Here is an 18,919-nt window from a genome sequence, read left to right as displayed (position 1 = left end):
CGTGTTCAATGACAGTTTGGGCCGGGGACAGAGGAGGATAAGGTTATAAAGAAGATATGGAAAAAAACCAGGGTGGCAAAGAGACTTGTCCAGCTTCTGTTTTTCCTGCAAGGAGAGCCCAGCCCTTCCTGAGTGTGCAGGGCTGGGGCCACAGGGTCAGCCCTGATGGAGATCTTGCTGCTTTGCTTCATCTCTCATTTCTTGGTTTTAATTAGAGCAAGGGAGCTGCACACAGGTCTGTTTGTGATTAGGGCAAAGCAAGATGTTCTCAGGAAACAGTTTTTTCTAATGGATTTTTTGGTTTTCTCTGGATATTTTAAACTGCTCTTTGCAAGACAATTGTCAGGAATTTAATTTCTTAATTTATTAGTAAATTTCCAAAGACTTCACAGCATTTTTCTCTAATTGGAAGTCTGACATATGGGGTTTATACATGTTATGGACTTTTTGGGTGATGATTTTATGTGTTTGAGCTAGCCTCCTGCTGAAAAGTCCTTATGAATATTTACCTACATTATGAATCAATATTTTCTTTCTGAAGATCTCCCAAAATTCACTTTCAGGAAAATTCTTGCCCATCATAGGGTTTATCCTGAGAGTTTCTTGAGAAGGCAAATATAAAAAGGACGCAAATATGTATTAGATGAATTGGTTTTAAAAACCTGAATGCATGCACCAAATAAATGTCTTTATTTCAGCCTTGTTTCTCATGTTGAACAATGCAGGTTATTGTACTCAGAATGTAAATGGGACTCTTCCAGGTTTCCTTCTGGTCTTCCAGTTGTACAGCACAGTTGATTTGTCATATTTTTGCACAAATTTCTGCATAGATGTGAAAATTATATTAGTCCTAGTGAGCCATAGATATTTCACAGCAAAAAGCCCAGGCTTGAAGTAAACATCAGAACCTTTTATGCTCTTGTTGCAAAACTATATATTGTAGGAGAAAAAATCCCATTGTAAGAGCAATGTTCACCACCAACAAGACGTCTTTTTCCTTTCATTTCTATTTTCTATCCCTTTCACTTTCCAAAGCAACTCAAACCATTCCTGGGCAGGAAAAAAAAGAGAAAAAGAAGAAGAAGTGAGGGGACTTTTTTTCTTTAATAAATCAAAATTGAATATAAATAACACTTTGCAATTATGAGTGTTTAAATTCCAAATTTTTTAGGCTAATCACTTTCAGAAACAAACAAGAGATTGAATTTATATCGCCTGCAGTTGTTATTGGAAAGGTATGCCCAGAGATGGCTAAATGAAGTCAGTCCCAGTGCAATTATGATCACTCAAGCATGCTTTCAACGTATCGTGCCAAATTAGGTAGATTTGAGCAATTTGACTTCCTGTAGCAAATCTCCAGGGCACTTTTGAGAAAGCACAGACTGTTTACAAACACTCTCAGGTTTCCCGAGGTTCCGAGGCAGCGGCGCAGCGGCAGCGCCCGAGCACACACCTGTCAAAGCTGACAGCCACATGTGCTGCAGAGCCCCCTCTCCGTCCTGCTACCCTTTACTTGCAATTTAAAAACCAAAAGGCCACCGAAGTTTTAATTGCCTTGGACTCAGTCTTTTGAAAATCAAAATGCTGCAATCTGTTAAATGTAAATATTGTCGGCTTTCTGTATTCTTCTTTTTTTTTTTTTTTTTTTGGCAGGACTTGAACTCCCTCTAGCATAAAAAAGTGGAGATTGTGTGCCTGGACTATATACCATTGATGTAATAGTTTAGTTAATGTTGTTGCCCTGTTGTTGATCCAATATAGATGGGCTGCACTTCTGAAAACACAAGATTCAGCAGATCCTTAGCTGGCAGCAGTTGCAAAACCAGAGCAGCCCTTTCAAGCCACACATTTCCCACTGAAAACATGCAAAACTTCCTAGAAAGATAAAAGTTATTCTTGCAGAATCCCTGAAATCACCAGCTTTGTAGAATTCTGGGCTTCTAGAAGTTGCTGTAATGCAGTTAGTGCACAGTGCATTTTTGTCCTGGTCCACGACAATAACTGGAATTAATTAACAAAAATGACAATTTGTTACTGTCTCAGGGCCTTGGGCCCAATTCTGTACCTGTGCCCACCTAATGGTTGTTTTAGTGCTTGCTTAGGTTGTGGGCAGTATGCCCAGCACCTTGCAGGACAGAGCTCTGGAGAGGTGTTTTCTTGTTTACATCATTTTTTTCCATTATTTTTTAAATATTTGAGGTTTTCGTAAGGGTCACCACTTGAAGAGCAGCCTGACTGTCCTTAATAATGATCACAACATCCCTGCAATGCTAATTCCTACTGGTAGGAACTTGCCCCTTCATCTTGAACCTCTCTGGGGCTCCTAAGCTCCAGCTCACTGTGAGCTCCTAAGTTGAGCTCACTGTGCATGGTAAATAAGCACTAACAGATAACATCTAGAGTTATTTCCAACTTTGAACACTTTTCCAAGAAATACAAAGGTCAAGTGGAGTGAAATTGTTTTAAAAACAAACGGGCCAGCAAAGAAAAGAATTAATTGCAGGTTTGAAATAACATGAGGATGCCGGAAAATAGCAAAGGGGATTTGTAGCTTGAAATCTTATTCAAATGATTTATGTTCGTCATATTTCTGCTTGTAAACAGAGATTAGAGAATAAACTCAATAAATCTCCCACTAAGGCATAGAAAAGCACATGTGCATTGCTAATGTTTTAAAGATTCCAGTTAAAGCTCTAGGTTTTGCTAACAAGCAGACACGTTTTTTGTAATGAAAGACGAGTAGAAAATACTTTCCTGTGAATTAATGAGCTAATTTTGGATTACGCTCACAGCTGTTACTACATGGGCTGGCTTTGGTCATTTTAATATCTTCTGATAGTCCCCCTAGTACCAAGGAAAGTGGTCTCACAGGTTAGGAACAGTTGAAAGCCTTTGATTAGACACGGTCCTTGAAGCTCTCAGCCAGCCTCTCCCCTCACTCTGTGCTCTCCACTGCCAGAGCATCCACATGGCAGAGGCTCGCAGGAGCTGCCCCAGCAATGCGTTCAAGATGTCAGGAACCAGCTCACAGCAGACATTAACAGCCTCTATTACAGCCCTGCCATCCAGGCTGGGGGATTTCTGTCTTCCTTCAGCAATGATCAAACTTAATCTCAGTAATGTAGAGCACAGCCTCTCCAAAAGAGATCCAGGCTTGTCATGTGTCACACTGTTTTCTCAACCCAAAAATAAATGTATTTCCTCCTTTTCCTTCAACTTCTACGCTTTGCCTGCTGTTGTACTTGAAATATAACATGTGCACTGTGCCAGCAAGCGAAGCCTGGCTGCCTCTGCTCCAGCAAGGCTTTAAATGGGAATTGCTTCTGAGAAAGGCCTGGAACACTGACCTGGCTTTACATTAACTTTGGGAATAGCCAGAATTCGTTTTTCTGTTTCAAACTTTACTTCTCAGAGCCCTCGGGTCTGGTCACACCTTGTGCATTATACACTTTCCATTAACAGATGCCACATGTTAACAGCTCTAATAGAACTTATTAGGTTTAATGGGAGGGTGGTGGGGAAGTAGCTGCGGGATGATGGATAGCTGCAATTCATCCATTAGGAAAGCTTACTTTTAACGTCTTTGTCGGTGTTTTACCTGTGTTTAAAGCATCCCTAAAGTGATCAATTAGCCAAGAACTTTTAAACAAAATTTAAACCTCAGAGCTGACTCTCAGCCTAACAGAAAGCACGAAAGATAAATGGGGTTTGTAACACCCTAGCATTTAAAGTAATGTGTGTGGGGAGGGTAATTGCATCAGTATATAGGTTTTCATTTATATAAAAACGAAATCAGTGCTTGGCATGTAACAAAGTTATGTGAGAAATCACCACAATTTTCTGTATTTCACACTTCTAAACCCCTGTTTGTTTAAATGGGTTTGTCCACCAGATCCTTGTTTTCACAAACTGATAATATAAGCAAAGGAAAATACTTTATGATTTGAGGTTTTTTTGCTTGTTCATTCCAAATGCTGCAGTGAATTTTAGAGTAGAATACTCTGGGCTTATACATATCACAAATAAAAAAAGTTAAGTGGCTAATTAATCTACCTTAGGACCAATTTTCTCTGCTCTGGAATTAAAAGGATCTCTGCTGTGGTAAAAGGATCTTGTTACTGGATTTGAATGTATCGCACCCTAGATTTTTTTGGAACCATACAATCAGTTATTAAACTGAAATCTTAGTGTTTCAGATTTTTAAAATTATGTTTTTAAAGCATTTGCCTCAGTCCTTTCTGGTGTTATTTGGAGGTATGGTTGGAGATACGTAAATGTGCAATAATTCAGCTGCCTCCTGTCCAGTGAACTTGAATATTCAGGAGTAGCTGTCACTACAGGCTGTGACTTCAGATGCAAAGCAACACTTTCTCACCAGTGCCTGAACACCATCACTGGGAAAATTGTCTCAGTGAGGGTTCATGATCCCTGATCCATGTTCTTTTGTTTGTTTGTTTTCTTACCTTAGTTGTTGGTTTGGGCAAATATTTGTGTCTGTGTTTCCATGCACTGCAGACTCCTTGCATTCTGCAAGAGGAAACCTCCAAAAGATACAATGCTGGCACAAATTTAGGCAATGTGTGATTTGGCCATGTGGTGGAAACAGCACCTTCAGGTAGAGCATCAAAAGTAGAAATGGCCTTAACTTGAATTCCACTCATCTAATTCAGTCTTTTCCTGATGTGCTGGTTTTGGCTGTAATAGAATGAATTGTCTGGTTTGGGGCTGGTTTGGGATTGTGCTGAATACGGGGTTGATAACACAGAGATGTTTTTGCTGTGCATGGGCAGGGCCAAAGCCTTTCCTGCTTTTGTGTGGTCACACTGGGCAGGAAGCTGGGAGGAGCCACAGCCAACAGGTGACACAAACTGACCAAAGGCCATATTCCAGCCCATGTGACATCACACTCAGGATATAAAGCTGGGGGGACAGGGAGGGAGGCAGGGACGTTCCAGGGGATGGCATTTGTCTTTCCAAGTCATCGCTGCACGGGATGGAGCCTTGCTCTCCTGGAAGTGCTGAACACCTGCACAGCCATGGGGAGCAGTGAATTAATACCTTGCTTGCAGTGTTATTAATACCTTGATTGCAGTGTTATTAATACCTTGCTTTGCAGTGTTTGTGTGCCCAGCTTCTGCTTGCACTGTTAAGCTGTCTTTATCTAAACCTACAAGTTTTCTAGCTTTGACTCTTCTGATTCTCTCCCTGATCCCAGTGGTGCAGGAGTGAGAGAGGGGCTGAGAGGGGCTGGTGGCTGGCTGGGGTTAAACAATGACATTTTGGGGACATTAGCAGATAGTGTTGAACCATGTCTGACATCAAGAGCATGAAAGTTTAAGAATCTTCTCAAACTAATTTTTACCTCTTATTTTTGTGAAAGGTACAATCATTACTCATGGTAAGAATGATTCTGTTATTTAAATCATAGAATATGAGTAAGGATTTATTTATATCCAGGCAGTTCCTTAAATGGGAAACAATGCACTGGTGTTCATTCTAATGTATTATTAATTTCAGCCTGCTGAATTTCTGTTCTTCTAGAGCATGAACCTATTGTCAAGAAACAGCAGAATTTTGTATACATTTAGATGTATACAGATTCCCAAAGTTTGAAGTGGGATGATTTGTGCTCTTTACAATGTATTTACCAGAAAGGTTTGGCTCAGCTGGAACATCTGGTTCACAGTGTGCTCTTAGATTTTAACTCAGTTTGATTTTGACATGAGAAGACCAAGTGACAGAAGGTCACATGTTGAGCCTGTGACTCAGCTGGAACAGAGAACCAAGATCTTTTTGGCTGTGTTGATCAATGTCCTGCAGGGAGAAAATGCTTGTGCAGGTCACCCTGTGGAGATCAGCACAGGAGAATACCAAGAGAGGGATGGAGACATGGTGGCATTTGTGACCTTCCCATGCAGGAAAGGCCATGTAGTAATGGTTTGAAAAAGAGGTAGGAACCTCTGTGAGTTCTGCAGAGTAAATTTCTGTATGCGTCTTCATGGGTATGGAGAGGGAAGACTTCACAGGTCAAGTCTGGTCTGTAGACCAGATCTGAAGAGCTGCCCATGTGGTGGTAACAAAATCTAGGCCCAGGTGATTAAATCTAATACGGTGACTGCTTCTTATTCCAGTTTTAAAGGGGAGCCCAGCATGTTGGGACACTCTCCAGTGCTCTAAGTGCAATCTCCCTTCAGATGACTGCAAATGTACAGATTTAAGCAAGTTTGGCCTTTGAGCATTATTTTTCAGCTAGAATTTTGTAAAGTAAAATGACATTACTTTCCCAAAAGAAGCCATCTTGCTTCTATGCCATATCTGCAAACAATTAGTCAGAAATGGTACTTATTTGAAGTTCAATCATCTTAATCTTCCTACGTTAGAAAATTCCCAAAGCTTGAGCCAATATTGTGACAGATAGTTTATTATTTGATAGCACATGCATTCTGTACAACAACACTGCTCTGGATGTGGAGCGTCCTTTAATCAAGTGCAAGGCTGGCAAAAGAAACACTGGATTTATCAGTCTCAGGAGTGAGGGGAAGCCATCTGCACAGATGTGCTCTGCTGAGAGCACTTAGTCCATGTAAAATGTCTCTTTTGCTCTTCCAGGAACCACCTCGAGTTCTCAGCCAGTGCTCCAGGACCTTGCCCTTGCACTGCTGCTTCCTTTCTCCCATTCTTTCCCTGAGTGGGAGCAGATTGCCATCATGCCTGATTAAGGCAAGGTTTACAATTGCATCTGGAATTACTAGAAACAGAGATGGTCCTTTAGGAAATCCACATGAGGACAGCTGTGTGTTACATGTCACAGCTGGGTGTTCACTTTTTAGTGCAGATCATGAAGGAAATTTGGCACGACTCTAAAATAAAACACCATCATTAGGTCAATTACCTTCTCCACTTTTCTGTCTTTTCTAACATTTGCCCTGACCTGCTGGCCACTGCAGAGTTTGGGGAAGATTCTGTTTCCTAACTATGATACTGATGAGGTTCATTTCTCAGCTAACAGCCTTGTTCTGCCCAAAGCTGTTAAATCTTGCAGTTCTCCTGCAGGAAATTGTATCCTCTTGTACCTCAGAGTGACCAAAAGGCTGCAGTGTGCGGGATTTTCAGGTTTTGCAGTAATCAACAGGTTTGTAAGCTGGTTGAAATTGTTATAGGTTTGCTTTTCTCCTTTCTCAATTCAAATTAATTCAGTATTGTTGATGTAAATTCAATCAAGGGCATGTCAAGGCATACAGCACTGCCCTCTGATACCTCGTGGTGAGTGAGGTGCTTGAGATTTTTTGGGAACGGCTTCTCTGAATTTATCAACAACACATTTCCAGGCTTTGCAGGAAGGGCTCTCTGGTGATCGTTCTCGGGGAAGAAGAGGAATGTACAAGCACTGGCAGCCCAAACAATCCTCAGGTCTTTGGGATGTGAATCACATTCCCTGGAAGTGCCCAAGGCCACGTTGGATGGGGCTTGGAGCACCCTGGGACAGTGGAAGTTGTCCCTTCCCATGCTGGGGTGGGATGAGATGATCTTTAAGGTTCCTTCCAACCCAACTTGTCCTGGGTTCTGTGATTTCTGCAAATCCTGAGCTTGGTAGGCCTGGAGAAAATGGGACCTACACACAATTCCAGGTGGAGCAGTACTGTGCTGACATGAAAATGGTTCATTTGTTTTTTACAGACCTGGAAATTCCTGCCAATTAATTAAATTTCAGACTGCATGGGGGTTTTAGGACATATCTCCACAGACACAGTCTCCAATAATGGACAAGTAACACACAGTATTTTGTACTAATTTCAGAAACTGATATTCTGTAGCTTTCACAGCAATGTCTAAAAAAATTATTCACTGCTAAGATCCCTCATAAATTTCTATAGCACATTTATGTTCCAAATCTGCATTTAATTTAGGTTTAATAACACATTTATAGTCCAGCATATTCACTAAATGCTAAATGATTATTAAAACCTGTGGAGGATTAACAACTCCATAACTTATGCTGGAGATACTTACATCAGCTCTGAGCTTGCTTGCAGATATACCACCAGTGCTGAGACCCCAAAGCCAGCAGCTTCCCTTCCAGGAGAGGGGCCCCAGGCCAGTCCCATTATTTGCCTTTGTGCCCAGCCCAAAAGAGACGTGTGAGGCCAAGCTCTGCAGGAACAATCTGAGATTTCCCACTCACCTGCAAAGGGCCAAGGTTTCCTCCCCTGTGAGATGTTCTCATTTTTCAAGGCACAGTTGGGTTTCAGTTTTGAAGAAGACAGCCCCAGCTGCTGCTCTTACACTGGTGTGACTGCGATTGGAGGTGTTTAAGAAATATGTTCTGTGTTTTCTACCCTTGTAAGGGGTGGAGGACTGACAGGGTGGGGCAGAAATACCAGGGGGTGTGTGCACTGCAGAATGGTCTCTGCAGTGAGAACTTCAGCCACCCCTCCCGAGGTGACATGTGACAGAATATACATTTATATGTGATAATAATACTGAAAATCTGCAAGTGAGGTAGGAGACAATTGTAGATGTTTCCAATTAATGACAGTTCTGTTCTTTGTTTCTCCTATGCTTGGTAACTTCTGCTAAAGGATTCCCAAGGGTCTGGAATGGCCCTTGATGTAGCAGGACAACCAAAATTATTACACATAAATTATATGATGGACATGGATAGAGGGTCTTGTGTCCTTGGGACAATCTTGAATCTTGTGGAAAGAGAGGCCCTGAGCACCCTGGTCTGGTGGGAGGTGTTGGGGTTGGGACTAAGTGATCTTTACCCCTTAACATTCTGTGAAACCTTTCAGACACAACCAGGCTGAGCTGGGTCGGTGGGCACAACTGGGTCAGTGTCAAGTGGCATATACACTTCCAGTGTTAAACCTCATTTTTAAGAGTTTGCATTGAAACATGAGAACATTTGCATTGAAACATGCAAATATTTTCCTAATTTGAAGTAGACTTTTAAGCCCTGAGTATTGCCTGATAGGAAAATGGAGTGGACATTACCTTTGCATTCTATGGATCTTGCCCTGCCTGCACTCTCGTTTTAAACAATCTGCAATACTAGAGACAAAACATGAGAAGCATTAGACAAAATAACAGAGGGAAAACCTAAATTTCCTTGTCAAAATATCTGTTTATGCTAGCCTGACAACGTTTCCTGGTGTGTGCCATGAGCAATGGGATTTCTGTGGGCGCTGAAGAGGGGACACACTGATCAGACGGGCAGCTCGATAACATCAGGTCATTCAGTCCAGCGAAATATCTGCGAACGAGGCAGCCCCAGGAAGCTGCAGAAGTGTGGAAGAAAGAGATAGCATCATCTCACTCCACTCATAAAATAACAGTGCCTTTTCCTCAGGTGACCGAGGCACCAAGCAGCATTTCCCTCGCCAAGCTGGAAGAGGAGCCACTGGGGAAAAGTGCTTAAAAACCTCACAAAATATTTTCGTACTTTACGGTATTACCCAGTTCTGACAGGTTTATCTAGCAATACCATTGATATCCTCAGCAGTGGTGTTCTTGCAGTGAAAAAAGAGCATTTGCTCTGAGGGTGAATATTTAATTTTTCAAAGAACTAAAAGAAGTCCTCTCGTGCTGCCTGCCCTGAACCCTTACCCACATTTCCTGAGTTCTGGAATCTGCCTTGCTGGGGGGCTCAGGTCGTGCCATGAGCTTAGCTGGGCACTCCCTGTCCTGTCCTTTACTGACACACCTGTAAAATCTTCATTTTTATGGTTTTAGAAGATATTGTGGTATAAAGGATCATGTTTGAAGCTAAAAACAACCAGAAGTCAAAAGCCAGGCAGTGCCATATGGGGTCAGCACATCTGTGTGCAGGAATCCTGTGGTGTTTGGTCCTTCTGTGACTGAATGCTTAATTAAATGCTAAATTGACAATTAAAATAGTAAATATGCAACTACTGGTAACAAGTGAGTACTGAAGAATAGAACTGGGATGTGATGAGCCAGTGCTGCTGCTGACAAGCTGAAATTCAGCAGGCAGCAAGTTTTTGGTCCTCCTGCCTGCTATATAGGTTGACACCCAAAATACAGAATTTTGTTGCCAGTGAATTATTATTCAAAGCTGCACCCACAAAGCCATTGTAGAAGTGTTTCCATTTCAATCCATCAGAAACACCCTGCTCAGCCATAACTAAGAACTTCAGTCCCCTCCCAGGACAGTGAATGTCAGTAACTCAATAGATTTATCACCATGAGCTTGGGTGAAGGACCAATATTAAAGAAATGCTTTTTATCATCAACCCTTCCTAGTCCATTAGGACTTATTCAGGCATTCCACTTTCATTACAGTCCATGGTTTCTGAAATTTCATCCTTGGGTTTTCTGTCAATTGTTTTTGAAGCACTGGACTGGGGAAGGAAGGCTGTGAGGAGGCATCTTTTAGCATGTTGAGGTGTTTTATTCCTCCTTTAAAGAGAAAATTGCCATTGTGTAACATGCCTGAACGGGGAAGTCTGGGGTCTCTGGACAAGCCTGTTCAGCCAGTTAACAACAGATTGCTTTCATTGCTTGTGCATGTCATGATTACTGCTGCTGAGCTCTGGAGGAGCTGGAGGAGGCTGGGAATCTGCCCCTATCCATTCATTATTTTCAGTGAGCACAGGGGTCAAGGCCCCCGCCCCCTGACTGGGCACCTTGCACACTGTGCACATCCTGGGAGCAGTTCTGACAGCTTTGATTTTTCCCACACACAAACTGTTGGTACAAGATGTAATCTGGGAATGAAAGGGATGTGGACAGGATGACAGGGGACAGCTGCTCCCAGAGGCCTCCCCACTAAATACCCTGTGCTTTCCATGGCCTTGGGACAGGAGAGGTGTCAGGCTGCAAAGAGGCACAGATGGAAGTGGACAGGATTAAGCAGCACTCATTAACTATAAGTATTTTTTCAGTAATGTAATGGCACTTAAACAGAAAAGGGAGGTGGGGATAAAGAAGGGAGGATAGGTCTCAGCAGCTTCCATCCATCCTGAGGACAAGTCAGCTGTGACTGAAATGGGTCACCTCTGTCTGTGGGCTCATCCCTGGTGAACATCACTTGGCTTCAAACAGAATGAGTGCCTGTTCCTGCTCTGACTCATCTGATTTGGTGATTAAGTGAAGAAGACATGTCCTGTTGTAGAGATAGACCTCGAGCCCTCTTCAGTGAGGAGCAATGACTCTGGTAGGTTTTGGCTCAAGTTTGTGCAGTGCAAGAGATTTCCATCTTTTAACTAGAGTGCACCAGCATTTTTTCATTTCTTCTGCAGGCAGAGGTGATTCCAGCAGCTGTTCATTTATTCCCTGCTGGCTCTCCTCTGGTGGTAAAATGTTGTGTGGAGTCGTGGGGTGGAGACAGACACATGACAAACCTCAGCAAACAGCCAGCAGTTTGATATGCTGCCCCTCTTACTGGGGCTTTGGATTTCCCAGGCTCAGAGAGTTGTTTGGATGAGACCTCTCTGCCCAGCTCTCTGGCCAGTGGTGTATCTGCAGCTCAGCTAGAAAAGGCTTGGCTGAGGTCTTTGCTTGGGCTTGAACCCAACCTATCCCTGTCTTATCTGGAGACTTGTTTTCTTCTAGGCTGGTTGGGTTTAAGGGGCAGCTTCAGATCAGCTGCAATGGGACAGTAAAGCACATGGGTGGGGAAATTCTGCTGACCTCTAAGTGGAAAGAGTCTTTGCTGACCACACAGAGTTCTCACTTTTTTAAAATCAAATCTGAGATATAGTAAAGATGGATGAAGTGTAAACACAATTTAGCTGTGATTTTCTTCTGATATAAATGGATGACATTCAGTTTTTTAAAAACTGGTTACTTTGACACAATAACAAGAGCTCTAGGAGGCCTAAAGGTATATTGGAAAGGATGAGTTGAAGAATCCATGATTTTGTGATCAGAGATTCATGGAAGAACCTGATATGCAGGATAACTGAGCTGGTTTCTGATGCTGTGATTAATCTGTGTCACCTAATGGGTTTGGCTCAATGGCTCAAACCAACAGTTAGTTTTATTTAACCTAGAATGAGCATTTTCTGCTGTCTGTTGTTTGTCTGTCCTCTCAACTGCTTTCTCCATGCTCAGCACTCTGACTGTCAGCAAAACCTAATATGAAAGTAATGATGCTGAATCTTGTTAAAGTTGTATTGCTTATTCCAATTCCCCTCACCTCCTTAAATAACCAGCGACAGCAGAATCAGCTGACAAGTGCTTTAATTTTCCCCTCAGTTCCAAAGGCACCAGCACAGGGAGGTCCTGAGCTTTCCCACCTGGACTAATGGGAGCAGTGAGGATATCCAGGAATTCTGGATCAGGCCCCCTCACCATGGGTTTTATGCTCTCAGCTGCATCTGCTGCTACCAAACCTTCCTTACACTTCACCATGTACTTAAGGGCTGCACAAAGAAGGATGAGCTAATCCAAAAGAGAAGGAATTTCCAACTCCATTAACTTTTACTGTAATCTGAGAAAACTCTTTCCAGATTGTTTGTGGGCAAATTGCTCTTGTTAATGACCAGAGTGGAGCTGGAGATATTGCTTTTCCTGCTGCCGCCAGCCCCCTGCCTGCTCACAGCCAGCCCTCACTCTGCAGCCCTGATTCCCAGCACGTGAAAAAGGGAAGCCAGAGTTCCAAGTGAGATATTTAAAATTCTGCAAGAAATGGGTTGGCTTTAACTAGGGTTTTCTGCTTTATTTCTCCTATGAAAGCAATGGTTCTGTGCCTGGAACAGGAGAGATCTACTCAGCAATAGGACTTATTAAACTTCCAGTTTGATAAAATGTAATTTAGTTTAAAAAGTAATGGAAAGCCACTATAAACACGTGGATGCCAGCAGTGCCCCTAAAATACCAGCGAGCTGCAGTCTGTCATTTTTCCAACACTCCCAGCTCGTGTGGGTGATTTTGGGGCTGCCATATTCAGCTAAAGAGAATTAGACTGCCAGTACATTTATCCTGCCTTCCCTGGCAGATAAATACCAGCCACTAAAGACAGTTCATCTGTCCTCCTGTGCACAGAGCAGCTGGGGCTGCCCCTGGATCCCTGGCAGTGCCCAAGGCCAGGCTGGACACTTGGAGCACCCTGGGACAATGGAAGGTGTCCCTGCCATGGCAGGGGGGCAGAGATGAGCTTTCAGGTCCCTTCCAGCCCAAATCATTCTGTGATTTTATGAGCCACTGAGGCATATTTCTCAGTCTCCCTGTCAGGGTACAGGTTCCCTCTGCAGCTCCTTTCTGATAATGGCCTCATTTTTCTGCCTCATGGACAGAGCAGGTGGTACTAATTTTTTCAATATTTTTTTTATTATTTAATTTTGTATTGACATATTGACATGGAAAGTACAATTTTGTAGTCAGTTAATTAACCTCTTTTTTTTGTGCCCATGGAAAAAAGTCAGCTAATCAAGTGAAACTGCATAATTTTAACTGAGCAGATACAATTTCATTCATATCCTGCTGGCTCTGCTGGCTCTCTGTGAAGGATGACAGTGGTGTGGATCTCTGGCCTCCATTTCCCAGTGTGATATCCCAGCATGGATGGCATTTCCTTACACTCATTACACAGAAACATCATGGTTCTCAAATAAAACGTTAACACAGAGAATGAGTTGGTCCCTCAAAGATGGGAATGTACCATGAGAGAAACTTCCAAGAGGAGAAGAGTGCTGTTTTCATGAACTCAAGTGCTGCACTTGGAAATGGATAATAATGGCTGGTTTGATTCCGTGTTTGTACACGAAGCCAAAACTTCACCCTGAAGCTGTTCAGCCATCGCAGGAAATTGGTTTCTTACAACAACTTAATTCAGCTGCATGCTTACTTGGGTTGAAATTTTTAGATAAAGCTGATTTTAAATAGTCTCAATGATCTTTTTTGTATAATTACACCTGCAAAAAAGTCTGAATCCCTCAATCTGCCATGGCTGAGAATATTTCCTAATTCTTTATACTTTTATAGGCTATAGTGGGAAAATGTTGCCCTCACAACATAAAGTCCTGACCTTGTTTCTTCATGCAGTGTACAAGATGTGTAAAGGCATTCAGAAATGGTGCAACACAGAGTATTTCCATGTCTTGTCCTCTTGGACTAAGTCAGTGGGGAGCAAGGAGGTTTGGTGTAGTTCTCTCAGTATCTTTAACTTTTATGTGCAAATGAGCAGAATGACTTGCTTGGAAACCACTTGCATACTGTGGCAATGAAATGCAAGTTTCCAAAGTCTCCTAAAGGTGAACGTGCACACAGCAGCCAGCAGGAATCTGGCATTATGCCTCAAGAAGGGGCTTTTACTTTGCAGGTGGGTCCTGCCCATTTCTCCATAGGTCATGGTGGAGATTATGTTTTAGGTCAGCAGCCTGATGAGGAGTAGCCCTGCCAGGTGAAGGAATGCCAGATGGCTTTTTTCCCCTCCTTAGCACATGATGAAAGCTGAAAGAAAACCGTTTGGAGCTGTCTTGGATTGCTGAGAGCTCGTGGGGTAAGCAGGACTAAAAGTGCCATGCAGTCTGTGAACAAACCCCAGCAGAATTAGGTCTGTACCAAGCAATACCAATTTTCCATCTTCTAACAGGTTCTGACAGTTATTGTGTAACGTGGCTTGGCAGGGCATGAAAAGCTCTGTTCTTGAAACAAGACCCCACCTAGTTGTTTACCAGCATCTCCTTTTCTGGTTCCTATAAGTAGAGGCAGCTTCCCCATTGTTTCTGCCAAACGAAGAAGGCATTGAAGTAACTCCTACGGATAGATCAGCCAATCTATCCTGGACAGTCCTTGCCCTGGACATTTTTTGTAATCACAGGACTCCAAATGTGGCGTGCAGGTGGTGGGCACTGCCATTGGAAGAGCTACTGAGAGTTGGAAAGTGACAAAAAAACCACTCTGGTGAGAATCATGGGATTTTTAGACTGAACTCAAGTTCATCTGGCAATACTTGGCAAAAAAATTAATGTCCAAAAGACTTAAAAATTTAGACATTATTTTTTTTCTTCTTTTCCCTCTTTTTCTTGCAAAATTTTTGTCAGATTTTTTGGTACTTATTCTATGTGTTTGTGAGCCTGTCCATCTGTTTCTCTCACTTTCTCTTTTTGAGTGGAGGGCTGAGAGGCTGGCAAAGAGATAGACTCCAGATGTCAAGGAAAAAAAAAATAGACAGGAAAAATTCCCAGAACTGATCCCACCAGTGAATGTTCTGAATCAATGGACTCCATAGTTAAGAGCCCGAAGAGCCCTGCTCTAACAAAGGCATTATCTGTGCCAGGAGCAATCCTGCCCCACTGTATTTGTACTCCAAGCTTATTCATATTCAGAGGAAGTGCCCTGGGTCGGTGAGTGCTCAGCTCCCTAACCCCAAGGTCAGGTTTAATTGCTCTAAAAGGTGGCACATGGCAATGAATGAGCTCTAATGATTTAGATAGTATCTATTTCACATCAAGAAGTTTCCACTCTGAGCAGACCCTAATTGAAAGTAATCTGAAAATTAGGGAAAATAAAAACCATGCCCACAATGACCTAAATACCTATTTCCTTGAATTTTATGCCCTAAATAACCTCATTCCTGGGAAGTTTAATTTTTCCCTTCTGCTAAATATACAATTGCTGGGAGAAATGATTGGTTATAATCATGGTTTTTAAAGCTGCAACTGTTAAAATATTATCATTCTACTAAGAACTTTGGAGGGAAAAGCAGCCAGTGTAGAGGAAGGGAGTGAATGTCCCCAGGCTGTCAGAGTGAATGTTGATGGTAACTCTGCTCGTACACTTCTGCTTCCACTTCTTTGTGTATGTGCAAGTTTAAATTCTCCATATGATTTCCATATTTATATATTTATGTAGTTACTTACATGCACTAACAAGATCCCCAGTGGGGATATTAATATCTTATTTATGGTTCCCCGATATGGGAAATGCTTGCTGAAGAGATGCTGAAGACTTCCCAGATGTGTTCAGGTAAATGTGGCACATCAGGCATCTCCCACCCAGCCACTGCCAGCAGGATCAGGGCAGCCACATGTTCTTCCCAGTGCTTTGTCACAGGTCAGACCCAAGTCCAGCCTGACCCGACCCTTCTGGACATGCTGTGCCCCGGGTAACTGGGTGCAGTGCCTGAATTTGGTCAGGGAAATCCCAGGCAGTTCACCCTCTAGTCAGGCCCACAGTCCTACACCCACCTCTGCAGGGGCTGTGGGATCTGGTTTGCAAGCAATTAAAATACTGAAGTATTTGTTTGGAAAAGCGAATGATTTCTTTATGACCTTGAGCCATCAAAGACTAAGTATGCAATTAGTTTTAGCTGCAGTGAGGTATTTAAAGTCAAGCATGTGTTTTAGGGCTTTGATAAATCAGGGCATAGCAGAAACAAATTTGAAAATAAAAAATATACAGAGAGTGAAGGGGAGAGTCATTTCATACTGCAGCCCTGCCATTTTTGCAGGTTACTCACGTTACACAGATCTTTTGCCTGACAACACCGTTGGGCATGGTTGTCAGGCAAAAGACACCGTTGGGGGTGAGTGCCTGTGCACGGACAGAGCCGCTCCTGCTCTGCCCTGGGGCAAGGCTGGCAGAGCCCAGAGCCCTGCTGTGCCCAGCCCAGAGCCATGCACTTCAGGGTGGGGGAAGCTGCAGAAGCAGAAACCCAATTTATGTTGCCTTCAGGTACAGGTGGAGAAATGTCTGGTTTAAATTTGAATATCAGTTTTAGCAGAGGAAAATGATAACCATATGATCATTATGGATCTGACACAGGGTGCCCAGTGTAGCTGTGGCTCCCCATTCCTGGAAGTGTCCAAGGCCAGGCTGGATGGGGCTTGGAGCATTTTGAGATAGTGGAAGGTCTCCCTACCCATCATGGGATATTTAAGATGATATTTAAGGTCCTTCCAGCCCAAACCAATCTGTGATGATTCTATAATTGTAACCATAAACAGCCTTAGGGGCACAAATTGTGATTTAAAACTTACCAAAGAGAATTTCATGTTTATTCATTTACAAATTAGTAGGATTTAAACTTTCAACAATTTTTCCAGAAGGCTCAGCTGTGGGGAGGGAGGTGGCAGTGGCTTATGTGCTAAACTAAAACGACCTCACAAGTCTCCACAGGGACGCTGAAGATTGGGAACTGGGAGACGTGTGCACATCCTGGCTGATTTCTAGGGGAAGCTGAAGGGACCCCAGTCCTGCAGTGATCACCTCTGTGCTCAGCAGTGTGCTATGTGCACAGTGGGAAACAAGAGAATCCACTTATTTCAGAGGTATTTAATAGTTTTCTCACACTCTTTTGTCATGCTGAATCTTACACTTGTTGCTATTTCTTCTCACCTGTGTAATATCTTGGTATTTTTGCTTATTTCTTTATGGCTTTTCTAATATAAAGCCTTAAGGAAACATAAATGCAAGAAAAAGGAGCACAACCCCTATGTATGAAAGGCTTTTCTTTACAAAAAAGATAGAAACAGTGGACAGTTAAAGGCCTGGAGAGGACCATGCCCTTGTTTGTGTGAAATGATGATCCTGGGTCTGGGTGTCTTTCCTACAGACAATGGACCAGCAGTCCCTGGGTGTAGAGGATGCTGCTGGTGTGTTCAGGGTGAGCCTATGACTCCAAGGAGTGAAAAATGGGGCTGTCCAACCACCCTGCTGTATTAAAATGTCCCCCTCTTCCTTCCTCTGCTACTATCCAGGCATCTTGTTGCAAAATGTGGACATTTTAAACTGTAACTTGCCTTTGCTGAGCTACTGAGCTTGATCATGTCGGAGGTTTTGGAATTTCCCAAACACAATAAGTATGTTTACATGCAGTAGTCAGAGAGGAAATCACATGTGAAAGCACTCAGTAAGGAGATGGTATTTTGTTGCAATGCTCCATAAACCTTGTGTTTATGTGGGGTTTTTAAGGAGAATTCAAAGCATATCTCCTTTTTGTGATGCATCAACAAGCATATCAAATGATTGTTCAAAAAAGCTTGTGCTTTTTGTGCACGAATAGAAACCAAATGGCTGAGTAATTTCCAAGAGGAAAAAAACCCAACCTGCTACAGCAATTCCATGGTCTGTTTAAAATTTCTTTATAAAACCTTTTAAATAATAAAACTCTATGCTCCCAATTAAAAAAACCTACTGGCTTTTTTGGGTTCATGTTTCTAAATATTCAACATCATAGGGCCATTAGAGGGACAGTATTTTTTCCCCGCTCCAAAGGTTGTTCCTGTCTCTTCTGCAGTGGCTCTCAGCCCTTTCCTTGACATGTGTATGGTGCCATGGGACACCCCAAATCCCATGTCCTTGGAACAGCTTGGAAAAGACAGGAGAGGGGAGGGGAGGGGAGGGGAGGGGAGGGGAGGGGAAAGAATTCAGTGCAGGAGAAGCTGAAGTAGGAAAAACCCAATTTATGTTACCTTCAGGTACAGGTGGAACAATCACTTAATGTAATCAGTTTATATCTTCACCAGACCTTGCACTGACCACTGCTGCAAGCAGATGAGGAGGTCTCACTCTCACAGGGGTCATGTGCCACACAGTACTCAGCATGAGAAGTACTTGAATGTCCACAGATCTTACCTGTCAGTCCCCAAAATTCCAGCCACCTCTCGTTTTTGACTTCACTCCTTTGCTGGGACACTCCAGGGCTGCCCACCACCAAGCCAAGCTAGGTACCGCTCCACAGGCCCAGTACTGGTTGTAGTAATCAGAGGAAACTTCAGTGATTTCAATCTGGCATATGGTTCGGTGTTTAAAGCTGTTTAATGAAAGCTGCTTTACTCATGTGCATGTGTACACACACAATTTATGCCATATTTTTCCAATTACTTCCCTACAGCTGATCACTCTCAAATGGAGCTCTGAGGCTGGATGTTGGTAGGTCAAGGCACACAGGCTCCCTGCACCCACTTGTGATATGCTAAAATCTGTTATTGACAGAGCTGCCTTGTTGATA

The sequence above is a fragment of the Agelaius phoeniceus genome, chromosome 11 (genome assembly GCF_051311805.1).
Source record: "Agelaius phoeniceus isolate bAgePho1 chromosome 11, bAgePho1.hap1, whole genome shotgun sequence".
Classification (NCBI taxonomy): Eukaryota; Metazoa; Chordata; class Aves; order Passeriformes; family Icteridae; genus Agelaius; species Agelaius phoeniceus.
This window is presented reverse-complemented; position numbering follows the sequence as displayed.